This window comes from Pezoporus occidentalis, unplaced genomic scaffold (assembly GCF_034315485.1).
Source record: "Pezoporus occidentalis ecotype Australia unplaced genomic scaffold, CSIRO_AGI_Poc_V1 ctg57, whole genome shotgun sequence".
Taxonomy (NCBI): domain Eukaryota; kingdom Metazoa; phylum Chordata; class Aves; order Psittaciformes; family Psittacidae; genus Pezoporus; species Pezoporus occidentalis.
The window spans coordinates 3,515,274-3,542,905 of NW_026915910.1; the positions used below are offsets into that span (position 1 = coordinate 3,515,274).

A 27,632-nucleotide genomic window follows, 5' to 3' on the forward strand; every position below is an offset into this window, starting at 1 on the left:
TGAGTCAACTCAAGAGCACTGGATTGCAGATCTCTGTCTGTTTTGCTAACTGCAAAGTAGCAATTGCATGCATTAAAAAAAAAAATTATAGTGGATTTTTTGTAGATATTCCAGCCTTTTTGCAGAAACCCTGAACACATCTGCTCTTCGAGTGGAGTCCGGACCCTTTCTGGAAAGGTCTAGTTGCCTAATGGGAAATGTAGTTTCTTGCTTCCATGGTTATACTTTGAAAATGTATTTGTGTCAGAAGCCTTTCCTGTGACAGACACCAGGTTCCTTTTTGATTTTCTGCCTTGCAAAACTGGGCTCATGGTTACAACCTGTATTTTGTGGGTGGGCTGTTGGAAATGGTCTTGGAATGAGATACTTAATGTCCTGGTTGACAGAGGAGAGGATATGCATCTGGGTGCTTAAATTCCCTCTTAAATTCCCTCTGTCTTCCTCTTGAGGAACAATGAGATGTTTATGGATATAGGCTAAGTTCTTACGATGGACAGATCATAGTCTCTGCCCAAGTTGTCTCTCTGGAGTGCTTAAAGGAAGGTTTTTCCTTTCTTTGCTCAAGTCATCAGCATAAAGAACTGAAGGGGGAACTTCTGCAAGAATCACTGGAGTTTTCTGGGCATTTTGGAGCTTTTCCCCTTCTTAGTAGGTAATAGTTGAATGAGATATTGAGATTATGATGTTCAGCAAATAGATTTAGAAGTGTAACACATAAGGAATGTTTCTACCTTACCTTCTTTACTTATCTGTGGTGTATCTGCTGGTTACCTTTTCTATGAACAATTATTACTATTTACTTATGAACAAATAATGAATTTAAGAAGTTTGGGATTTTATGCCTCCCTTCCAACCAGCATCCAAGTAAGAAAAATTCATTTCTTGTTGCCAAGAAAGGCATACTTGCTTCACTCATTGCAACAGTGTCTTCCTGATGAAATTGGTGTAGTCTGAGGAAATTAAGTATGGGATAGGGCTGCAGGAATAACCTGGGGATCTAACAGCTGGAAGGTTATACAGTTTAACCAAAGGAAGGAGTTAATAATTAAGATGATATCAATACTGTAGTTAGTGTTTGCTGGAGTCGAGTAATCGACATAAAGCTGTCTGAATTCAAGACATTTTTATGCCGTACATTTTGGGAGTTTTCCACAAGACACACTGTAGGCAAACTGGGAAAGCTGTGTTGTGACACTGAATACAAAATGACATGAGAAATTTTTTGCCAAGGTGCTTTTTCTTCACAGCATATTCCTTATGTTATTCCTTATTCTTTATGTTATTAAGCATGATGTTCAGGGAAAACATCCCATCTGGATAGCATTACCTGTAGGATGTGCAGCTTGTATGTATCTTCTGGAGGTTAGCGTCTAATGTTAAACAAAGGAAGCTGATTAAAAACATCTGTAAAACATTTTCATAGTTCAGATTTTATACAGTGGGTATTGAATTACCTTGCAAATGACTGCATGTCTGAACTAAAAATAATAAGGTAAATCTTTTCCTTTTATTAAAATTAGTATAATATTAATTTTATAGTTAAACTACATTTAACTGTTTCCCTACTTGGCATTCAAATTTAATGCTGCTGGCATCACTATGTATTTTACATGCCACTGAGAAATAATTGTTCATTTATTGATGCAGTATGCTACAATAAGCACATTTTAGGTGCAGTCAAAATATAAACATTAGATTGAAAGACAATTTCTTACGTAAAAGTATGGCATTTATTAAATGCTAAAGGAGAGACTTGCCAGCCATATGTGTAATGTTTCTGACCATTAAATATATTATGCGAAATAGTTATATAGAATATATAAAATGATTGTAGTACTGCCCACTTAGGTATTCTGTTGAGTTATGAATTCAGTTAGAGTCCCTAGTAAATACCAAAATTGCTGATTCTAGGTCAGTATTTATTAGGTTAGTAAATTTTATGGAGAGGAAGGATTTGTGCATCCCAGAACTGCCAAAGAAAGGTGTTATTTATGTAGTTAGAGTGAGAATGCAATTGTAATTTCACAGCTGAGCTAAAAAAGGTTATATGCTTTCTTCATATTCTAAATTACTTTCTAAAGTAGCTTATAAAACCACATAAATATTTAAAGATCTAAGACGCTAATGCTCAAGATTTGCTGTTCACTATCATAACCAGAAACTTCTTACCTTTCCAAAGTTACCTTCAATGTACTGACTCAGATGCAGATATCAAAGCAGAGAGAGACAAACATTATTCTCTGGGAAAATATTTTGAAATTCAGCAAGTGTTTTGAAAATTATTATCATTATTGTTTATTGTAAGCGAAAGATTGTGAAAATGAAGTGTTGCTCATAAATACCACGCAGGCTGAATGGCCAAGGGCAGTTCTCATCTCTAACATGCAGACTCCTATCCAAAGCAGTTTCATCCAGTTTGAGTACTTGGGTTTATTATGTTTTTACCAAAGTTAATAAAAACTGCAAGTGGAGCAGACAATAGGTATGTATATAGTTATTTTTAGTCAAGGAGACTGGATTAGCACAAAAACATATCTTAGAACAACATAACGCGAGTGGTTTCCTTTTCATCAATTAGTGGCCTTATCTGTACTGAGAAGTATCTGCTATCTAACTGTGGGCTGAAAAGGCAATGAGGTGTCTTATCATTTGAAAAATAAAAAAGACATGTACTATGCTAGTGAGATTTACAGAGTTTATCTTACTGTTCTACTTGGGAATGTATGTTTCATCACTGATAATATAGCTCATTAAATGACTAAGAACAAATAATTCTGTTTTGAACTATATCTTTGTAGACTCACAGAATGGTTTGGGTTGGAAGGGACCTTAAAGCTCATCCAGTTCCAACCCCTGCCATGGGCACCTTCCACTAGACCAGGTTGCCTCAAGCCCCGTCCAACCTCCCTTGGCCACTGAAAGGAATGGAGCTTCTCTGGGCAATCTGTGCCACCCTCACTGTAAATAACTTCTTTCTAAAAGCTTATCTAAATCTTCCATCTTCCAGTTTAAATCCATTCCCCCTTGTCACTACTTGTTCTTATAAAAAGTCCTTCTCCAGCTTTCATGTTGGCCCCTTTAGGCACTGCTTTAAGGTAAACTCTGAGCCTTCTTTTCTCCAGGCTGAGCACATCCTTCTTATGTTGGGGCCCCCAGAGCTAGATACAGGACTGCAGGTGGAGTCTCACCAGAGCCAAGTAGAGGGGAAGTATCCCCTCCCTCGACCTGCTGGCCACACTCCTTTTGATGCAGCCCAGGACACGGCTGGCCCATTGATGGATCATGTTGAGTTTCTCATTATCCAACACCCCCAAGTCCTTCTCCTCAGGGCTGCTCTCAGTCCATTTTCTGCCCAGCCTGTATTTGTGCTTGGGATTGCCACAACCTAGATGCAGGACCTTGCACTTGGCCTTGTTGAGATTCATGAGGCTCACACAGGACTGCCTCTCAAACCTGTTAAGGTGCCTCTGGATGGTAAGACAACACGTCTTATGATCATTTCCTTTGCTTACTGAGAGCTTAATATTTTGGCTTATGTTATTGCATGAGGTGTTTGGAGTTCACTCATCTCATAACCCAAGAGAAGTGAGGCTGCTTCAGCTGCACCTTACCAGGACTGGCCAGTACTTGAGGCTGAGCATGAATACCTAGTAGGAACACACTGATACATAGGCACACACGCTACATGTGTAATTATACACATGACCAGCTAGAAGGATCTGTGCAGTCAGAAAGCACAAAATTCATCCAGACACTAACAGCACCATTGACCTTATGCTCTTCCCTCTTCGGCTGATCAGGATGAAAGGGTGTTAGTTGAAAATATATAACTATGCAGATGTACACATATATATGTGTAACTATATGTGTAAACACTATAGATTCCTCCACGAGCTTGGCTTACACGGTCACATAATTTTGGAATATTACTGAAGCACTAACAGGAACATAGGCAGATAATTATTTTTAACAAATACAACTGGGAGAATTGTGATCAGATCGTTATTGCATCTTTGGACTGACACTGTTCTGGATTCCTGTTCCTGAAGGTTTAGGAGGATTTTGAGGGGAGGTGGGGAAAAGCGGGTTGCAGTAGGTTTGGCATGATACAAATTCACCAACTTTGTGTCTCTGCTGTGTAAATGATATTCCCCCTCACATGCTGAACTGGATGATTACATCAATGGGTGGTTTTATGTCCAAAACCATAAGTCTGAGGCTCCTGTGTTTTTATCACAAACTGTACTCCATGAAATGCAAAGCTGCAAAATTTACTTGACAGTTTGAAGCCGGAGTAATTTACTTGACCAAGACCTTAATGTACCTCCCTACAGTACATCATCATAATTTGAACAGAAGATGTGCTTTAAAGGAGGATTCTGTGGTGTTTGCCAGACACGGCTCCAAACTAAATGCTAGATGAAGAATTGCTGTTACTGAGTTTGCTTACTTTGTAATTGCCAGTGCGTTGGGGATACTGGACAAACTGTTTAAGAATGTTGGAACACCTGTGTATGGCACAGCACCTTTATTTTAACAACCCTATAGGTGCTCGTACAGCAAATTATCAGTGCAATGAATTCCCTTCATTTTGAGTTGAGTCTTTGCCAAACAAAAGACTCAGCTGATAGAAAGCTGGCTGCAGCACAATTGATTTTGGATTATAACCCTGAATTTAACAGCATGGGTCAATGTATGCTTTTTTTTTTTTTTTTTTACCTTAAAAGATGCCATGCTTGCAAACCTATTAAAGCTGAATTAATTTAAGCACAAATTTTATCAGATCTTTTAGAACTGGACTGCGATATGTCCGTGATGATTTCAAAATGACTGTGCTCATTGTCACATTGAAATAATATTAAATTATTAATGTCGTGTTTATGAATATGACTTTCGTATAGTGCTTAACCTGTGGAGAGTTTGCCTTATTTCTTTTTTTCACAGGGTACTTTTATCTGTTTGTTCCTGAGCTGTACATCAGCTATATCACAGGTAAATTGGACAGACTAGTCTAGAATCATTGCTCAACGTGTTTTTTCAAAGAGCGCATCACTTATAAATCATGACTGCTAATTAAAATGAATAATGCTTTGAATTAAAAATAAAATCCTTGCAGGCCCCAGCAGGGCAAAGATATTACACGTATGCCATGCTTCATCACCACTGTAAGTTAGTTTATTGTACCTTTCTTTTCTATGTCGTGAACTTTCTGTTATGTTCTCCCTCCTTCCCATTATCCTTGTTCATTATTACTGGTTTCATTGACTGCCTGATCTCTCCAGATGCTTGACTTGGTGTTGACTGATAAAAAGACATTGGTTTATGTCTCAAAATGCTTCATGAAAAGGTAAAATTCTCAGATTTTAAATTCTTAAGGTAGGGGTTTACTGCTTTATTTGTCCTTAGAAGATATATATCTTTGTAGCAATGGAATTTTTATACAAGAGCCACCAACAAAACTATTTGAGCTATAATGGGAGGGTGGAGACAACTTGCCTGCCTATTAAAGTGCATCTTTCATCATCAGAACAATAGCTGATTCTTTTCCCTTGTCAACCAACCATCTTTTTTCCTTCCATTAATTAGCTGAGATCTTGGACAACTCTCTCCTTGGCTTTACGCTGCCTGTTCTGGTAATCCTTCAGGATACTCAGAATAGGATGACAAATCACAAGAAAAGATGTTCTGGTTTTTGTTCCTCTGCTGATGAGGAAATCATCAAAAATCAGTGCTGTGTCTCACACATATGGAGTTAAACAGACTTCCTGAGTTTTGCACTGGGCTTTGTTATCCATCCATTATGCAAGTGCGCGTGAATTACCCAGCACCTCTGAGCTGCATTTTTCTGTCAAGAGGAATATATCTATGTCTTTAAAACCATAAATAAAAGCTGTGTAAGTGGCATCATTAAGCATCCATACAGGAGGAAGCATCTGATAAGTCTCTCCCACCAGTCTTACCAAACGTACCACTCAGATTGCTGCTCAGTGGGGGACAGAAGGGGAGGCATTGGGAATATAAGAAAAAACTCAGTTCCTTTTCATTTCAGATGCCAAGTGCTACACACAGCTGCCAGGGAGAGCTTAGGAGAAGAAATTGTAGGGGATATTCTGTTCAACTTTCAGCCCTCTGGCTGCCACAGACAGGAACTTTGTAGATTTTGCCTCTGAATTCCAAACAATTATCTACTGGCATGTAGAAATACTGCTTTTTCATAGGGCCAATCAAACACATCTGTTGGACGATTTTTCCCAGGTATTGCAGAACCGTTTTAACGAGGATGGCATTTTATTCAGCACAATAAACATGTTTATAATTCTTTAAAAATGAATGCATAGTGTTTACTAAATCCGTTTGTTTGTTTTTCCCTTTAAACAATGTCAGTGAAGTAGTCAGCTATCTCTGCTGCACTTTATTTCAAGTGTTTTAAAGGAATCACAGTAAGCACATTAGGCCTATGATTACTGCAGACATCCTTACTTCTGTAGCTTGTAGTTTTATCAGATGCCAGATAATCCTTTCTGGGACATTGATTCAATGATTCAGCATTCACATCTCTGTGACTAGAGATGATAAAGAATTTGAAGACATAAACTTGAAAGTGGCAGTAATTTCTACAAACCAAAGGAAGGTTTTGAGAATTTTCCAACCCATGGTGGTAAATGGAGGGATTCAGAAAATGTATATCTGTGTGTGTCATTCGTTCAGATTTGCTGAATGTGCATTTGACAACTCTTGGTGGGAAAAAGCAATGCACAAAAAAACATCAGATGTAACTGAATGTATGCACATTACATATATATGACATTGCATTAGCAGCAAAAAAAATAGTTTTTCATTTCTTATTGGCCTGATTTATGAACCTCATCAGACAAAATATTGCATTATTTGTAGTATCTACATTGTCATGAACATGTATTTTTGACTAAACCGACTGTAAGTAAATTATGTGAATAACTTACAAAAAATTAATTTATCTATGCTCCCACTTGAGCTTATTGATCATCAGGCCTAAACCTTATGTTATTAAGTTTCCAGAACAATAATTACAATAAGGCTTGAAAGGAGACTTGTCCTGTAGTTGAATGAGACTGAAATATCTTGCATTTTTCTTTGAAATATAGAAGAGAACATCCTCTACACCAGGGTTCAGTGCTGTGCATAACTGCTTGACATACACAGGAGGCTGATGCTCAAGTTTATGCGCAATTGAAGCAAGGGAATTTGACTCCAGTTTTCTCTGTCCTAGATGAGATCTATAAAAGCCCGATTCTCTTGTGTTATTTGTTTTTCTTTGTGAGTCACTTTTTTTGTGAAGAGAGATGTCTGTTGGCCAAGTAGACTGACAGGGAGCATGTCCTTAACCCACCAGAGTTTGGCTCTTCATGTAAGGTGTGCTTATAAAAAAAAATTATAAAGGTTTGTTTCCTGATAAAATGAAATTAGGAAGTGTTGATACAAAGAGGAGTCCTTCAAAGATGGAGTGAGAAAGATTGCCCATGCTTCATAGCTGGGTTTTAGCATTCAAGTAGTGATGACTGCTCTCAGTATCCTGTATGTATATTTTCTCTGAATGTTTTGGATAATCAATATTTTCAAAACAAAATGCATTTGTCAGAAAATTGTTAGCAAATTCAACTTGTGCTTCAGTTGGCCTCTCTGGCTTCATTTTCCCTATTTGTTATTCCCTATATATGGTTACTAATCTGCTCCAGTTTGGCATTTGTGGACTCGGGGCAAAGCTCTTGGATTTTGCAATTTTGCAGAATATCATGAGCCCAACTGTCAATAGGTACTGCTACGATACATATACTTATGAGTAGTTCTCCTGAATGGATTAAGAGATGGAGGTACTTGAACCCACTCACAACATGATTAGAAGATGGGCATTACTTTACTGAGAAATACTGCTACTTCTCTAATAAATCCCATTTTCATGACTGCTCTTTTAAAGCTCAGTATCCAACAAATGATGTGAGAGCTTTTCCTGTTTTCTTGCCTTATTTTTTCTACCAGTGGGCAGTAATAGTATATGTCATTTTTCAGAGTGCCATATTTCACACTTCAATTTAATTCGGCCAATAATGATTTATTAAGCAAACGTAAGTATGTAAGGCACATGCTGGGTCTCACACAAAGTGTTCAGCCACTCCAGCGGTTCCTTTAAAATCCCACATCTACCGTATAAAATATGCAGGTGCAAAACAGTTTGCCTCTGTACTAGCTCAAACAGAAGATAGAGGTAATATGGAACTTTATATTCAGTATAATTCTTTGGCAGGTATAATGTAAGAAGGGAGTGAGTTGGTAGTTTCCATCAGAAATGCACAGAATCATAGAATGTTCTAATGAATGGGCTTACTCTTACCCCATGAACTGTTAAAGAGAAAGGACAACTGATCATGATGTCCACCAAGTCTGTGACCACTATTAAGCATTAGAAAGTATGGCTCTTCAGTTTGGAGGGAAGAGCTATTGTTGAGGATCTTTTGCTCTCCAGTCCCCTAACTATGAAGTGATTCTTCTCAGAGGGGTTACATCATTTCTAAATCTGATTTTAAAGTGGAGGGTGTTTTTTCAGCCTAAGAAGAAACATCATATTCTTCTAATCTTCCTCTCCCACCACTATGTAATTCAGTGTATCTTTAAACAAGATTTTCTTACTTTCTTTGGGCATCCCACAAATTTCTGTTCTTGTTCCATTTCCTTTTCATCAGTGGGCTTTCTAGCCTCATCTGCTTTCAAGGATTCAGTATCATCTTAACACTGGTGTTTTGAATATTTCTCTCTCTACTCTCAACTCTGTGTTTACCCAGGGCTGCATTTTGGCATGTTTCCCTAGAAGTACTTTGTTATTCACTGAAACTGAGGAAGGACAAAACCAAGCTACTTATCTTTTCTCCCTTACTCTCTGAGAGTTAACGCTATAACATTCCCTGGGACCTTCTGCCTCCTTTTTTACTATCTTCAGTCTGGGCCATACCTAAATCTTGTCGCTTTTTCATCCTAATACTTGAGCTAGTTAATCTTCATGTCAACATTGCCAAAACTGTATTTGATAACATAGGAGACATTCCTTTTTATATTTTTAGAGTAGCATTTAACCATTTTGTAGTTCAATGTGAATATTAGCGTTATGATCAAAATCATACTCAATGCTTTCTGCGTGTATTTTCTAGTCTTTTAAAAACAGTAAATCAGGAAAAAGGAAAATTTTGGAAAAATTCTTTTAAAAATTGTATTAATTACTTAGTTTGCTTATTACCAACTTACTTGACCATTTATTAGATTTTTGTGATGGTTCTTCATGAAACATTTACTTTTTTTCAAAAGTCAGGTTATTTGAATACATAAAAAACCCATAAGCCTCTTGAAGTAAGAAATGTATTTTAATCTTGGCTAACTTGAAAATGACCAAGTGCATTTTTCCCATACTCAAACTGAAACATTTTCCTAACTGAAATTGGTCTAGAACATGGCAAAAGGAGAGCTGATCACATAAAAAATGAGAAAAAGTGAGAAAAGGATTTCTAGTAAAATCTACTTTTGAAACCTTAACAGTACTTTTTTATAGATAAAGGGATTTAGAATATTTTTTTAAAATATATGAACTTTAAAGGACGTTCAAACTAAGCTGTCATACGAATCCAGTCAGAGATAGCTATGGGGTTTTTGTATTTGATCCAAAAAGGAGGAGCATGGAATGAATTTGAATAGAGATGATATTTTACTGGGCAGCATTGGTGCCACTGGAAAAGATGTGTGGAGAAAACAGTAGAAAGTTTTAAGAATACTGTAAAACACAGATGACCTTTTGAAGATTATTATCTGTGTTTTGTGGAAACTGTGCTAGAAACCTGAAAAGTGAGTGGTGAGATGCAAACACAGTCCTGTTGTCCCCATTCCATGCCAGTGACCCTGGTTTAGGCTCAAGTGATAATCTGCACTTCAATTACATGTTCTCTCATTGAAGTCAACACTGTTCAGATTATTTCCCTTGACAGAGGTAAACTGTGGCACATTGTTGTTCTGGTTTAGATGGATGGAGAGAATGGCACTCTTGAAATTATGACATATGGCTATAAAATAGCGGTTGTAGCACACCAGTGGCTACACCAATATTACAAAAAGTGAACTTGCACTAGAGCAAAATCTGTCTGTTGGAAATGACACCTGCATAAAATGGTAATTTAGAAAATATATATGAAATGGAAGACCAGGACAGGAAATCATTTCAATGTTTAGCTGTGCTGAGACCAAGGGGATTCACTTTCCACTTAGTAAATTTGAGTTCAGGTGCATTGCTGAATAGCAGGAAACTCCTTCTGATGTAACTATAAGGCATGACAACGAAAGTAGTATTTGCAGACTTATTTTAATACTTGGCATTTGCAGATTGGAAGTAAGAGAAAAAGCAAATTTTGAGAATGAATACATTTAATTTCTATGACTCATGTATGCATAACTGTACTGCAGCCAGAAATGTCATTTTATGCACCGAATGGATAACATGCACTATTAGTAGATGTTCTTATAAATTAGTTAGATGAGTGATTCTCTCTTTATTTGCATTGACTTTGCAAGCCTGAACTTGTGCAACTGACTGAAGGTTAGAGGAATAGGAAGCACCCAGATGCATGTCTCTATGCATTGTGAGATAGTTATGGGAAAGCAGGTCAAATTATCATTTTGCATTCAGGTTCTGACATTAAATGTCATTTAACAAAATACTCGGCTAATCAACTAATACATTAGACATCTCTAAAGCTATCATAAGGACAGCAAAAGGTGGACATTACAGGGTTTTTGCACAGATTGCCATTATACTGGTTAGATTGAAGATGATTGGAGGGAAATATCTGAAATTCGGTTTGTCTCTGGAGGCAACTGCTAGATAAAAGTTGTATGTACTGTCTGGTGCTTTATACTCAGGATGGGGTCAGGTCCTGAAATGATGACCCAGAATCAGTAACATTTAAGGTTACCTTAGATTAATTAGTTTTTATTTCTGTATTGGGTATTAAAATAAAAAATGAGGATAATGTCATTGAGTTTTCTTGTTAAGTACTCTGGGACCATTAGGAAATGGCAGTAGAATATATGCATTTTTGGTGTTTGTTTATTTACAACAGAAGTTTGTCCTGGTGTGGAGGACCTCAGCCTCAGTTCCATTGTGTTTCCCACCAATTTCACTGCAAGTATGTGTAGAAATCAGGAACACTGTCTATGGTGCTGCCTTCTCATGAGACAAACGTTCTCTTTCGTTCATTAGCTGATATATTAGAATTATTACATCTGTAAGGTACAAAGGGAAATATAGATATAAAAAGAATCTAAAAACCCCAACAGCATTAAGCTTATTAACAGTAGCAACTCCATTGTAAACCAGTGCTTACATTAATCTATTTAAAAGGTCTTGATTCTGGAGTTATTCTGTAAAAAGTTGTTAGGTCTTTAGGATTTAGCTTATAGGGTTTTAAAAAGGCAAATCTTAACTAAATCAAATGACAAAGTTCATTGTGAGGTATGAGTTCAACCACTCCGTATTTTGTTATTAGTTGTACTATGTGGTTAAGTACACAGAGCAGCGATACTCACATCTGTAATGAATAGCTGCTTTTTTTCTAAATGAAACTCAAACACATATTAGCATGTCCTATTTATCTGAGTGAACCAAGGCTGCAAATAATTAAGGAATCTACTCTGGGAATATTTACACCATCATGGAAGCTGATTTTCATTCAAGTTATATCAAAAGAAACCCCAATAACCTTGCTCGACTTGTTTTACATACAACTGCCATTCATCAGCCTAGATGACTTGCTGTGAATGAACCTGTTATTTTTATGTATTTTTTTCATTCTTACTGAAGGAATCAGCGAATTTCATCTTGTCCTACATCTCATTCAGTGTGCAGTGGGACTGCTGGTGTGAAGGAGCAGACCTTGTTTTTTTACTCCCTGTTAGCAGTGCTGTTTCAGGTTTTTCCTTGTGATTGCTAGCTACTGGGGAGCTGGCTATAGTTGGCTTTCCACATTGGTGGTTGTAGCAGCAGCTGAAGGATGTGGTGAAGTTTGTCTCACCTCCACCTTTCTTCTATGTCTTCTTGCAGAGTCCTCAGGACTGGCTTTCTGCAATTCCACTTTGCTGACACACTATTTTTGATATGAATTTTTATTTTGGTGTAGCAGTAAATAGGGCAGCCTATTCCAAATGGAAGGGAGTGTGACTGTTGTGCTGGAACTGGTACAAACAAGTAAACAGGATTTCCTTTACTCAAAAACTCTGTCAGAATATACAAAACACAGAGGGGAAGGAAACAGTCAAACCCCTGGAGACATCTAGTCCAACCCACTCAAAGGAGAACTGTCACCAGTACTGGATCTGGTCAGCCATGGCTTTGTCCACCTCAGGCTTTGGAAGCTCCACAGAGGAATTTTTCAGAGCCTCTCATGTTAAACTGCTGCAGTGCTGCTCTATCCTCCCATGAGGATCCTACATCCTACTTGATCCTTCCAAACTGCGTTTTCTGGCTGTCGCTCCTCATTACATCATCTGACACTACCAAGAAGAATTTGGATCCGTCATCTTCCTAATTGCTCTTCAAGTATTTGTAGGCAGCAACCTATAATTATTTTATCCCTCTAGCTTCCCAAAACTTAGCTGATTTATTTGAATATTAATGCCAATGGACACTCAGTTATGTTTACAGTTCACTCACATCTGAGATATCCAGCACTGACGACTGAAGTGCAGTAAAATCTTCAAGTTTTACTTCCAGTCAGTACAGCAGAAACAATTTATTTCAATATTCCTCTTGCACGAGTTGTTGTAGCTTCGCTCCCATGCTCAAAATCACAGTTCTCAATGCTCAGTGAAAATTAGACTCCTGTTTTGACGCCATGTTTAGACTTCCCATCTTTATTTCATTCTGAAGATTATCTTTCTTCATAGTGTTTTATGTCTGAAGCCTCCTTTGCTTCCTAATTCAACTTTCAAAAGAATTCTTTGTTCATATACTTCTTGACCTCTAAATGGTATGGCTTTACAGTATGCTGCAGATCCTATTCCTCCTCAAAAAGCCACTGATTGAAAAGTGATTTCTTGTGAATGTAGGGATTTAATTTTATATTACTCCAGGTCCAAGTTCTAAACTGCAGAACAGTGACTACGTTGACATTGTTTATGCTACTATCTCTTAGCTTTATATTAAAATGACTGATACTATTTGTAACGTTTTATGGAAGCTTGCAGGTATTTAGTTTAAATGTTTAGTTGTTTTTTGGTTTAAATGTCCCTGAGAATTACGATTATATACGATATAAGGCTGGCCCACTTACTCTAAATTAGAAAAGAAATACACCGAGCGCAGTTTTTATGGTTTGTGTGTCTGCTAAATCACCTCTGCATTTCACAGCTTTGGGTGCTGGGAAGTATTTATAGTATTTGCTTACAAGTGCATACAAGTTTAGATACAGAAAACTCTTAAGTTAAAGCTCAGAAGAGGTTTGGTTGGTTTTTTTTATATTTCTGCATTATTTTGCAGATGTTGCCTATTGCATTAGAGAATAATTGTTAACAGTTACAGAGTGCTGCTAACTGGTTGTTGAGGGAGGCAAAAGGAGGAATTTTTTCTTCTGGTACTGTCTTTGCCCATATTCCATGCCTCATTTTGCCTATTTGCCTATTTGTAAAACGGGTGTAAAACAGATACCACTGTCATATGAATGAAAATATAAAATTCATGTAGGTAATTTAGCTTTTCCATAATAAAGAAATGAAAGTTAAAAGCAACCCAGGAAGGGTGTGGTCTGTATTAATGCAGAATTGTTAATTGTTAGGAACCTTATCCCCTACTTTCGTGACTTGTTAAATCCCATCAATAATCAGTATTCCTTCTTAAACCTTACCCAGCCTTGGTCTTTTCTTCATCTACTGTACATTTCAATTTGGATCACACCTTTGTCATGTCTTTTAGAAAAGTATCATCCACTCTGTCATTCTGAAAACAGAGAATTTTCTATCTTTGGGATATTAGTATGGATTTTACTCACATTTGTTTTCACTCTTTTTTTGTAAACATAGGTATCAATTTGTGACTGATATTTGAGTTCACTTTCTTAAAATACATGATAGAAGGGGAATTGTTCCATTGTTTTTTGAAGAATGAAGGTACTTTTGCATTTGTTTTCCATGTGTTTTGTTGTTTTTTGTTTTTTTTTATTAGAAATACATCAATTGCACTTCAGCAGTTGCACTTTAGCCTTACGTAATCTTCCCCCTTTTTCAATAAACTCTGCAGAATATACCTCTAATAATTAGAGAAATATGTCCTCCTTTTCACATTCTTTAAATATCATGCTCATGCAGAAATATCAAGGTCTTTTCTTAAAGAAATCTGTGCTGCCATTTTTTAGGAGCTGAATGGTCTGAATCCTGATGATTGTGCTAAGGCTCAGCCTTTGCTGTGGTCAGAATCACTGCATGGTTTTCCTGGAGAAAATAAAAGATTTTTTCTTTCCATCCTTCCTCGAGTCCCTCCTCTTCTATTGAAGACTTTCATGATGTTTCCGTGTCTCTTGAACTCAGAGTGTTCACTGATGTGAACAATGTACAGTGAACACTGTAGTGCTGATGCTTTCCTTTATGGCTCCAAATGATCAAGATAAATGCTGGAAAAACTAGTTTTCCTCCTCCCTGCTGGCATCATTGGCATTATCTTCTGACTCCTTTAGTACCAGTATTGCGTATCCTGGCTTGTGCTCAGCCTTAGTAACTTAGTAACGCATGAGCAGTGTAAGTAGAGCTGCATTTAATTATAAGATTATACAGTTGGATTCCCAAAGCAGAGATTTCCTCGCAGCATGGAAAATTGTCTTCTCCTAATGGATGTATATTAGTCCACAGCTTGGACCTTTTGCCCATTTCCAGAGATTTTTGCAAAAGACCAGGTACTTGTGTCCCTTGACATGAATCTCATTTCCTCCATTTTACCAGACTTCTTGTTCAGTCAATTGATCAGTTTTTGGACTGACTCTGGACTGACTGTCTGCCAAAGCCTTTGTGGTTCATAACCATTTTGAGAATGTGCAAGTTTTAATTTTGAAGCATTGGTAGGTAAAATATTTTTAAAAAAAATCACCAAATCCAACCAAGTGTCCCTATACCAGTTGAAGGCTGAATCTAGCCAAGATCTTAAGTTTCAAAGAGAAGAATAAGAAATACACCGTATTCATGGTATATTTTCTTTTTTTCCTACATTCTTCAGAGTCTCTAGATACAGTGACTTCTTACTAGGAACAAGTGTAGCCTGACATTTTCCACTGAAGATCAGACTCCTTTTAAAAATACAAGAATCAGGAAGTTCTCTGAGACAGGACATTACTGAAAAGTTTAATTTTGTGGCTGCTTTCAGTGGCAGTGTTAGAACTTCAGAAGTAAACCATGAACCAGATACTAGGAACACACCGTCAAAACCTTTGATTTAGAAAATTTCTGAAAGCAGCTTTTTCTGTCTTGTTTCCTTTATCCCTCTCAAAGCTTTTCTGCATCTTCCCCAAAAACACCTTCCTGGCTTATATTCACCCCCTTCGTGTTGTCCATCCTGCAGTCTTGAGAGGTCAGTCCAGTCTCTGTTGGGCCTAGGAAATCAGTCGTTGTTGGCCTCCAGGATAGCTTTTTCAAATAAATGCTTTCTTCCATACCCCTTAGGCTTAGGAGGGGTTTTCCTGAACAACTTCAAAGACATTTTCCATTGTTCTTCAAATTATCTGTGAAATGCCGTCATATTTTAGTGTATTCTGCTTTTGGGAAAAGCAATATTTCCAAGGAAGGTAATTTCAGAGCATGTCCACACAAGTCAAGGCAAATTTAGATTACATAAAAGTTCACAGCATTTACACATTCATTATCCCAGTTGGGAACTCTGTACCAGTTGCCAAGTTATCTAGTCCAACATTTTAGAATTCAGCCTATCTTTTCATTATAGTTTAAAGCCCTCCCATTATTTCATGACAAGAACATACTTAAAAAATAAAGTACTTTAACTTTCCAACAGTTGCATTCAATTTGAAGGATGTAGTAAACATTACTGAAGCACAGCAAAGGGAAATCCCTTATGGCTAATAAAATCTTGGTAGTAATAGAAGATAAATTTTGAAGTTTTCATAATAGATTATCTAAACATCTCCAATGCAAAGCATAAAATAAAGCAGGCCCAGAAGCTATTGTATAATTTTTAAACTTAAGTTCAGCTTCTGGAGAGAATCTGAATAAGTGCAATAATTTTCAAGCTATTATGTTCTGACAAAAATGTTGCTACTTTTTTTTCCCCTATTATTACTGATATTTCTCGTAAGAATTTCAGAGTACATTTTATGGGTTTTTTATGTTAGCAAGATGATCTTCATACCTCCCAGTAGTTTGATTTTAACTGTTTGCACAGTTTCATTAAAACTGTCTTTTAGCAAAAGGAAACGTAGTAATTTATCCTTACAGGGATGTTGTGACTCTAACACTCCCTTCCCTTCCTGTTGCTTGATCCAATGTAATTAAATAATAGATTTCATTTCATAACTTTGCAGTAGTAATAAAGAGCAAATTATGTTCAGAAGGCATGTTTATTTTTTTTCCCCAGCCTTTTCATGGCTTAAAAGTGATTCTTTCTCTTCATGCTAAAGTAATGTGAAACAGCCTTTTCAAACTTATGTCCTTGGGAAATGAATGTTAATTAAAGAATGAACATTAAATAAGAGTTAGGAAATCAGTGCCATTTTTCAACACAAATATCTGTTGTTCGGATTTTACATTTGTGCTCCTTCATGGTGCTTTCTTTTCTTTCTCTGAGCAAGAGCCCCTTCCTGTATTTTTTGAAGTTCTGAGAATTATAATTCATACAAAATGGAAATACAGCAAACCAACACATACATACAAAAATTTAGGCTTCCTTTCCTCTTACATGAAAGTGGGTCTACCTTGAACTGGGACTATTGTTTCATAAATTTCCCTCTTTTTCTAGATCCTTGGAAGAAAGGTCCTTCTAAATCGATTTAGGATTTTGAAGCCATTTTGACAGAAGAGAAACAAATTCAAAGGACTTCCTATTTGCTACACATTTGGATTATACCTTTTCCCCATTGTCAAATCATTTTCCCTACGGTTAAAATTACAGAATAGGCAGAGATTTTCGCTAGTGTCATTATGTACGCTCCATGCTTATGTGGTTGAAAAAGCATTAAAACTAAATGTTTTTCTCTTCTTTATTTTCTATTATTGTTTTTTCTATTGATAATTTGGGTGCATCTCACATGATGTCAAAATTCTTCAGGTAGTTTAAATTATCTTAAGCCCAGACACGTGTATATCCTGTCTGCCATCCAAAGCCATTTAAGCTAGTAGTCATTTTTATGTATTATGTGCCTCACTGTTTAATCTGAGTGATCCTGTAGCATTTAGTTGTAGTCATCATGCAGACTGGGGAGTTCCCACTTGGTCAACACATGCATTTGAACAGATGAGAATAAAAAGGACAAAGACTGAAATGAATTGCCTTCTCTATTCTGTGCACTGATGGTGCCTGCTCTTCATAGTCATACTTGCTCTGCAGTTCTTTCATTAGCCTGAGGCTTGCTCTAAAAGCACTTTATCTCTGTGCTTGGAATAGATAAATACATGTCTTATTTTCCCTATGACAGTGAAGTCTGATTCCAATTTGCTGTCATATGGAAAGGAAGAGTATTTATTTAGTGTTCTGGTGAAACTAATAGAAGGCATGATTATTTTCCTCTGTGAGCAATGTAAGGATGCACGATTTAAACAAATGTTACTCTACAACAACTGGAGAAAGAAACCTGTTTATATTAGATGGTCCCTCAATCAGTAGGGAACAGGGTGTTTTTTTTTCTACTTGCAGCATTGGAAACTGCACAACAATAATCCTGAATGGTGGTTTCTTCTGGGATTTGAAACCAAAGAAGGACAGGAAGTTGTGTTATAACATAAACCTCTGCTGGTTTGCATGTCATGGTAGTATTGGAGAAAGAAAAGAAATAGAAATAATTGATGGAGGGGAAATAAATCTGAGTTAATAGACTAAATACTCAAAAATAATACTACTTTCAGTTCTCAAGAAGGGTAAATTTGAATTTCATTTTTGTTTTACTAAAGGAAAGGTAAGTGCATTTATTCCTTATAAAATTGCAGAGTCTTATTTTTTCCAAGTAATGTTTTGTACTAAAAAGTCATTCAGAGATGTAACTTAGGTGGAATTAATAATTATATTTGAGATTCCTAACTTGCAATAGCTATAGTGATGCTGTTTAAAAATGAAACAGGTAGTTGTGAAAGTTAGAGTGCAAATGTAGTTAGTTTTATTATAATTTGGACTAGATGACCTTTAAAAGTCCCTTCCAACACAAACTATTCTATGATAATTTCTTAAAAAACACTAGCATTTGTTTAATTTAAACACAGAGATATTTTGTGCCTGTGATTTACAGTGAGATGGTACCATTTACTTCAGTGTGGAATCATTGAATCATAAACTTGTTTCAGTTGGAAAGGACCCTAAGATCATCTAGTTCCAAACCCCCTGCCATGGTCAGGGACACATCAAACTCAACCATGTCAACAAAGAGTCCTTGCAGCCTCGCCTTGAACACTGCCAGGGATGGAGCATTCACCACTTCATTGTGTGAAGTGTGAAGGCACACATTCCAGTGCCTCACCACCCTCACAGTAAGGAGCTTCTTCCTTATATCTAACCTGAACTTCCTCTGTTTAAATTTAAACTCATTCCCCCTTGTCCTGTCACTACAGTCCCTGATGAAGACTCCCTCCCCAGCATCCTTATAAGTCCTCTTCAGATATTGGAAGGCCACTATGAGGTCTTCATGCAGACTTCTATTGGGTTCTCCAGGCATCTAGGATATTTCGTCAGTCCTAGAACATGTACAGTCAGTAGAAGACCTCTATGCTCGTATTCTTCAGAAATACAGAGATCAGAGTGCTTTTAACCATGAGAATTTTTCAGTTTCATCTTGGCTAATGAATCTTTCATATCTGCACAGTTTACCCTTCACAAAGCTTTTTTTCACAGTCTCTTTCTCATTCTAGAGAACATTACTTCATCGTTTCCCTTTTGATGATATTTCTCAGGCTTATTTTTTCTCCCTTGTAACAATAATAACTACAGTAGAGGTTTCCAAGTTTGCTTTCTTGCCTGGTGTTATCATCACCTGCAGTGGCGGAGAGCATCAACAGGGCCATCTCCAGCACAACACCAAGTCTTGAATCAAAGTTTATGTAGTCACTGAATAAGTTGACCGTATTAAAACTGAATTCAGTGAGTATGAATACTTTTCTGCACTTAGGTACTTTATGGTTTTAATGTTGTTTGTATAATTAAATTTTGTTTGCTCAGTACTGCCTGTTGCAAGTGTCAGATGTGCAATAGGGTTTTTTTGTTTCATGGAAGAAGAAATAAAGGTATAAAATGTTGGCCAAAAAAGATTATTTTTGAATTAGAAGTAGACGAAGGAAAAAATATGAAAAATTCATGCAGAAGCTTAAGAGTGAAATGTAGTTATTGTTCAAAAGTGCAGTAAATTCTTTTCCCTGAGTGACAGAAAGTGCAAAAACACACTCTAATTGAAGACGTAGAGCTTAAATTATTTCTAAAAAAGATATTTTAAAAAAATACTGTGATTCAAAGCACATCTTTTGCAAAATTGCAGTATTAATCTCACTATTTATGTGGAAATTTATTTCCTTCATTTAAACTATTGAATATAATAAAAAAAAAACCATACTGTCTCCAGTAGATACAAATCATTACTTTCAGTAGCAGAGACTAGGCTATTGGGCTTTAAAAATGTTATCATTTTCTAATAATTCTGCCTGTTTATATTTTAAATAAGAATGGTTAAGAATATCAACAAATGTGAGGTTCAGCTATGATTATGCCTCCTGAAAAAATACAGGGCACAAGGATTCTCTAAATTGGAGCAACATCAATTTCATGGATGGACCACTTGGTGGATAAAGAACTGGCTGGATGGCCGCACACAAAGAGTTGTGTTCAATGGCTCAGTGTCCGGCTGGAGACCAGTAACGAGTGGTGTCCCTCAGGGATCAGTGTTGGGACCGGTCTTGTTCAACATCTTTGTCGCTGACATGGACAGTGGGATTGAGTGCGCCCTCAGCAAGTTTGCCGATGACACCAAGCTGTGTGGTTCAGTTGATATCCTGGAGGGAAGGAATGCCATCCAGAGAGACCTTGACACGCTTGTGAGGTGGGCTGATGCCAACCTCATGAAGTTTAACCATGCCAAGTGCAAGGTCCTACACCTGGGTCGGAGCAATCCCAGGCACAGCTACAGGTTGGGCAGAGAAGAGATTCAGAGCAGCCCTGTGGAGAAGGACTTGGGGGTGTTGGTTGATGAGAAAATGAACATGAGCTGGCTTCAGTGTGCGCTCACAGCCCAGAAAGCCAACCGTATCCTGGGCTGCATCAAAAGGAAGGTGACCAGCAGGTTGAAGGAGGTGATCCTGCCCCTCTACTCTGCTCTTGTGAGACCTCACCTGGAGTACTGTGTGCAGTTCTGGTGTCCTCAACATAAAAAGGACATGGAACTGTTGGAACAAGTCCAGAGAAGGGCCACGAAGATGATCAGGGGACTGGAGCACCTCCCGTATGAAGACAGGCTGAGGAAGTTGGGGCTGTTCAGCCTGGAGAAGAGAAGGCTGTGTGGAGACCTCATAGCCGCCTTCCAGTATCTGAAGGGGGCCTATAGGGATGCTAGAGAGGGACTCTTCCTTAGGGACTGTAGTGACAGGACAAGGGGTAACGGGTTAAAACTTAAAACAGGGGAAGTTTAGATTGGATATAAGAAAAAAATTCTTTTCTGTTAGGGTGGTGAGGCACTGGAATGGGTTGCCCAGGGAGGTTGTGAATGCTCCATCCCTGGCAGTGTTCAAGACCAGGTTGGACGAGGCCTTGGGTGATATGATTTAGCGTTAGGTGTCCCTGCCCATGGCAGGGGTGTTGGAACTAGATGATCTTAAGGTCCTTTCCAACCCTAACGATTCTATGATTCTATGATTCAGCTTCCCTTAATCCCATTTTGTAGTAGGATTGCTGCCTTTACTGCCTACTGAACTACAAGAGTTGCTACACCAGATCCAACAAGCTGAATAAACATGCAGAATCCATTGTGAAAATTGAATTATTCCACACATGATAAAAGGTTTTCACCTATTTTTTTATTCCTTTCTTCTCCTGTGTAGCAACACTTCAGTCTCTTAGAGAGTGATAAAGTGTGAACTAATGAGGCCTATATGTCTTAATTAGCAACCTGGATGGGGGACACATAGTATGCTCAGCAACTTTGTTGATAATACTGAATTGGGGTGGCTGACATCAGAGAGCTTCATTTCCATTGGCAGCTTGATAAACTTGAGGTTCAGATAGGTGTAAATCTGTTAAGTGTCCACATCCATTTCAGAATAGCCCCATGTATCACTGTGATTTGGGAATCTGCTGCTCTGAGATGCGATGTGGGGTAACAGTCTGGAGATGCCCTGAGTGGCCAAATATAGTCTAGCCTCCTCTGATGTTGTATTTATGTGTTTCCTTGAAAAGAAATGGTATGAATTTTAACTTAGAATTGTTTATTAATGTTCAATTTTATTACTCTGGTCAGTAAAAAGCCTTCCTCTTCAACTGCAGGGTTTTTCAGCAGGGTCAAAGTGGGTATAACATAGGGAAGCTCCAGAAACATGCTGCATTTTTCTCTTAGCCCATTCCATTGCACAGGCTGAGTCCCTGTAGTTTTCTAAGGGCTCTTTACAGTTTTCTGATTATTTTTTTCTTTTACATTTTTAGAATGATCTTGTTTGTAACATGAATGTTGCCTCAGGCAAGGTGCGAGTGTTCTGGTTTTGCTATTTTCACTGGCTGTGTTGCATTTTTTCTACTCTGATTGTACTGATTGTGTTGCTAAAACACAAAAAACAAAACCAAAAAAACCTTCCAACATTTTCTGTATTCAGAAGAAGTATGTGGGTTGTCAGTAGAAGGAAGTGAGATTATGATGTCCAAATTTATATGAACTGTTCTATTTAAACTAATGGGAATAGTAGTATCTTTGCTTCATCGTACTAATGTTTTGGGTCCTTGATAGCAGTGTGCAGTTAAAAACCTGCAGGCTGAGATGTAGGGATGTTTGTGGAGTTCATTGGACTGGCTTTCACAGTTTCAGTCTGAGGGCAGATAAGGAAGGGGCTGTTTCCTCCCATGTTTGTTAGAAGAGCCTGACTTCTGAAATGTATATTAACTGCTTGTCACCTCAGAAGTTGAAACTGAATGAACCTGTAGATGTACTCTTTATGCTTTCAAAGGGTGTTCTTGTGCAACCTGCTTATTGCTGGAGGTGCTTTTGAGATATTTTTTTCTCCATCTACTAGTAACTGGCTGCAGACTGTCTGTATCCAGATCCAGCTCTTTGGGTTAGCTGAACTGTGGAAACCAAAAAGCCATTGCCATCTGCTAGAAGGCAAGATGAAACAGTTGATCTTGCTTCAGAGACAGTACGTTTTTATTGGGGTTCTTTTTAAGAAACAAATAAAACAAATTTTGTACTTGAGAAGTTCTCAGTAAATGTCATGGACTGTGGGGTATGAGCTGATGTTTTCTTACTCTCATGATCTTTATGGAATGAAATTCACTGTATGTCAAGCAAGAAAATGCTCCTCTTGTTGCTCCCTACAGCTACCTGAAAGGAGGTTGTAGTGAGGTGGAGATATTTAAGATTTGTAGCACAAAAGGATGTGGTTTAGTGGTGGACTTGGCAGTGTTAGGTTCATGACTGGACTTGATCTTAATGGTCTTTTCCAATCTCAATGATTCTATGATTCTGCAATTCTCTAAAGCCTCAAAATGTGATCACAGTATCACAGTATGCTAGAGATTGGAAGGGACCTCGAAAGATCATCTAGTCCAATCCCCCTGCCGGTGCAGGAACACCTAGATAATGTTACACAGGAATGTGTCCAGGCGGGTTTTGAATGTCTCCAGGGAAGGAGACTCCACAACCTCCCTGGGCAGCCTGTTCCAGTGTTCCGTCACCCTCACTGAGAAGAAGTTTCTTCTCAAGTTTAAGTGGAACCTCTTGTGTTCCAGTTTGTAGCCATTACCCCTTGTCCTATCATTGTTTGCCACTGAGTAGAGCCCGGCTCCATCCTCGTGACACTCCCCCTTTATATATTTATAGACACTTATAAGGTCACCCCTCAGTCTCCTCTTCTCCAAACCGTAGAGACCCAGCTCCCTCAGTCTTTCCTCATAAGGGAGATGCTCCTCTCCCTTAATCATCTTCGTTGCCCTGCGCTGGACTCTCTCCAGCAGGTCCCTGTCTTTCTTGAACTGAGGGGCCCAGAACTGGACACAATATTCCAGATGGGGTCTCACCAGGGCAGAGTAGAGGGGAAGGAGGACCTCTCTCGACCTACTAACCACCCCCCTTCTAATACACCCCAGGATGCCATTGGCCTTCTTGGCCACAAGGGCACAGTGTTGGCTCATGGTCATCCTGTCGTCCACTAGGACCCCCAGGTCCCTCTCCCCTACACTGCTTTCTAACAGGTCGTTCCCCAACCTATACTGGAACCTGGGGTTGTTCCTGCCCAGATGCAGGACTCTACACTTTCCCTTGTTATATTTATATGTTATATATATATGCAGAGCTTTATCTTCTCAAGGTCACACCTAGTCACATAGTGTTACATTAAATGGTCATGTAAGTGAAAAATACTTGTATTTGAAAACAGATACCTAATAAGAAGACAATTGATTGTCTTTTGAGCTGCAGGTGAAAGTTTTATGTTTTAGGCAGCTTGTGACAATATAGTCATGCTATTTAATCCTTGTGTGGTGATCCTAAATCATTACCTATCATAGTGCTCTAATGGACTCCGTAATGTAATTACATCCCAAGGATGTGCTAACTGGATAAAGCACATCCCTATGCTGACTTTTGGAAGTGAAATCTGTACGTTTCCTGTTTGTGATAGAAGTTCAGGTGTCATCATTAGTAGTATGTGAGATATTACATGGGAGTGAAAACCTGTATTCACCTCTTCTATTTAACTGCCTTCAAAAAGCATGGGGATGCTCTGTTTAGAATACATTTATAGCACTGTGTTTAAATTCAGAATATTCTTTGTTAGTTGCATACTTTTGATCAAGAAAATATGAAGAAATAGAACATTTTAATGCATATTCAATAACAAAACAACCTTCCTGGCTCAGAAAAAAAAAAAATTGGCCAGGTGAACTATGATCTAATTTTCTTCTATAATGAAAACAAAATCATAGCTCCTGAAGCATTATTCTTGGCTCCCAGCAGTTTCAAGGCATGCAAACATTACCATTTTGACTCCATCCTGCAGTTTAACTGGAAGGATTATGTCACAACACAGTATGTTTGTTTTCCAGTTTTTTGTCTGTTTGTCCATCAAGACAGTTTTGTAGAAGAAGTATCGATGATTGTTGACTTTGGAGGCAGTGGAAGTAAAAATAATTATGAATAAAAAAAAGCAGACAGTACCATTGAAGGAAATGTGTGCTGTCATAGGAGAATGAATACTCCTTTCAACAAATCTATAATTTGCAGAAGTTGCAAAAAGAAAATAGCCATAAGGTGACTTTTAACATACTTCAGTTCATCCTGCCAAGAAAGTTAACTTCATAAAGTCATTAAACCAGTGATTACATTTTAAAATATTATTCCCCAGCCATTTCTTCTTAGACTTTAAAATATAGTTACTGTATATACTACCTTCTTTGTAATGTGAAAAATTGTAAAATACACTTATTTTTCATAAACTCCTAATTATTAACAGAGTTCTTTGTGCTCCTATAGTTAAAGTCATTTCAACACTTCCGTTATTTAAACTTCACATTTTGAGTTTCATAATTTGGCTGTAATAAAAAATACATTCAGACTCCAAGGTCTCAAATATTGTTTGCTGGTGTTAGGAAATTTAGCCCATTTTTCTTTAAAAAGCTAAGTAAACTGGATTGTTTTCCATTCGTCAAGATAGCCTCAAATGAAATATTTTGTAATGCAGACTGAATAATTTTAATCATTAAGATTTAGGAAAAGACAACAAGTATGTTGGAACTGGTGCTACCCCAAATTCTGTGGCCAGCACTGAATATTACAGAGGCTTGGAGAAGGGAGATGGTAGGAAAATTCTTGCCATATCTCCACTGTTGCTATACAGAAACCTCATGTGTGAAAAGTAATAGCAGTATTTGTATCATGCCTATCAGCTGGATAGGGGCAGTAGACCTGCTGCTCCCAAAGTAAAACTTTGCCATGCTTCCACTGCAGCAAATGGCAAAAGACGTCCTGATCTAAAGGTTACATAGCAGAAAGTTGCTTTTCTGGAATGATAAACGCCTGGCTGCTTGGAGATGAATTGTTTCTTTGGTATGGCTTCCTGAAATCCCCCTTCATCATGTAACACGGCCGTGGTAATGGCTCAGCAAGGCCTTTAGCGCTGGAAATTAAGGAATCAGGGCTTATTGCATATTAAGGAATCAGGGCTTATTGCATATTAATGGCAACTCTGGGACAGTCAAGTAAGACAGTTTGTTATAATACTAATTATAGCAAAGTACTCATGTTGTGGTTTGAATGAGTCAATTATGTGTGTGTTAAATCTATAAATACATCTTCCCCCCAACCTCGGCTGTGTGGTATGTAATTTTTTTTTAATTGCTTAGATACATATTTACCTGAGCATATCCTGGTTTCCCAGGTAAATATGTGTACCAATGAAGAACTCATTATGGTCTGTTTGGATAAATAATCCATATTTTATAACTGTACAGGAAGTAATTATTTTTGTATTTTGCTTTCTTTAAGCCAAAGAAATTAAATGCTCTGTGGTCATTCCTTAAAATAAAATAGATGCAGAATTCGAGGCAATATGAGAATAAAGTTTTCATTGTTTTGGTAGAAGCTGAGAATATTATTCCGGATTTTGATCTTGTGTTTAGCTCAGAATAACTCAGGGTTTACTTAGATACAAATGGGATGTGAATTTGGCGTCTCTCCTTACTCTGCCTTACTTCATTGGGAGATTCCTGTAAGCAGCTTGCACACAATCTTTGCTTCGAATGACGTTGTCACTTGTTTATCATTTGAGAAATAAGGTTTTTCAGCTGCATGCAGAAATGAACATGTCTGAATGTCATAGTTTAACACGGTAACTGAGCCTCTTGCTCACTCTTCCCCAGTGGGATGGGGAGAGAGTGGGAAGGCAGACACAATCACTCTGAACATTCCTCACTTCCTTCTTCTTCCCCCAGCTTTATATGTTGAGCATGATGCTGTATGTTATGGAAAATCCCTTGGGTCAGCTGGGGTCAGCTGTCCCTGCTGTGTCCCCTCCCAGCTCCTTGTGCACCCTCAGACTACTCGCTGGTGTGGTGAGGAACAGAAAAGGCCTTGACTCTGTGTAAGCATTGCTCAGCAATAGCTAAAACATCCCTGTGTTATCAGCGCTGTTTCCAGCACAAATCTAAAACGTAGTCCCCTACCAGCTCCTATGAAGAAAATGAACTATCGCAGCCAGAAGCAGCACACTGAATTTTACAGTAAGAATCATAGAATGGATCGGGTTGGGTTAGGTTGGCTTGGAAGGGACCTTAAGGATTATAGTTATGGTCCTAAACGTGTTAGGGAAGTAGAGCATGCTTTCATGTTGGATATTTCTGCCATTGTTTTATATGGTATTTGGAAAAGCTGTGTTGTGTTATCACTATGCTAAGGTCAGGTTTTGTAGCACTTTTAGGCTTAGAGGGAGCAAAGTTGGCCTTGGAATAAACACATTTACTGCAATAGATTCACATCAGAGATGAATACTGGCTCATTCTTTGTAAATTTATTTTTATCCAGCTCTTTATATTTTATGTTAGAAATAGAAGTAGCTTGTGTGCCCTCAAACCTAATCAGAATAAGAAACAGTTTTGCTTATCCCAAAAAATAGAACTATCGTTTTTCACATTCTTACATTTTTTTCAAGTAAGATTATGTTACTGTGACTTCTGAATTCCTGAAATCTCTCTGGTCTCTGTGACTGCAAGGGCCAAGAGAGGGTTTCCAAGGGAAAACCTGAAACTCTTCACGCAGTATGTTTTGTGTTGTGCATACAAGATACAGTTAATGTGTTGTATGCATGTGATTAGTGTGGAAAAAATTAATGCAGTCCAGCATTATGATTTATGGACTGAATCTTTTGCCCACTGAACACTTGCCAAAATGAAAATCTTCCCTGCCCCCCACTACTCCTTTGGATATTAGAAACAGCTACTGTTTTTGTTGATCTTTTTAACTTCTGAATAGGCCCATTTCAAGCCATAGCAGCATGGGAGCTCAGATTAATAATATACTTATTCAGGCAGTGATACTGAGTGAAACCATTTCTAGTGTGAGTATGAAGGATAGGATTTCTTTAAATTATTTTCAGGTGCATTAATGCATTTCTGAAAGAAGAATATAGGGATATTTGAAAATAAATAAAATTGCAGTTTATTGATCATGTTACAGGTGTGTATGAGTTTT

The 27,632-nt window shown here is 37.8% G+C and overlaps 1 protein-coding gene across 4 annotated transcripts in view; it reads left to right on the forward strand.

The window, feature by feature from the left end:
• Nucleotides 1-27,632, forward strand: part of SUPT3H (SPT3 homolog, SAGA and STAGA complex component) — a 275,316-nt gene that overhangs the window by 156,962 nt on the left and 90,722 nt on the right. The window lies entirely within an intron of this gene.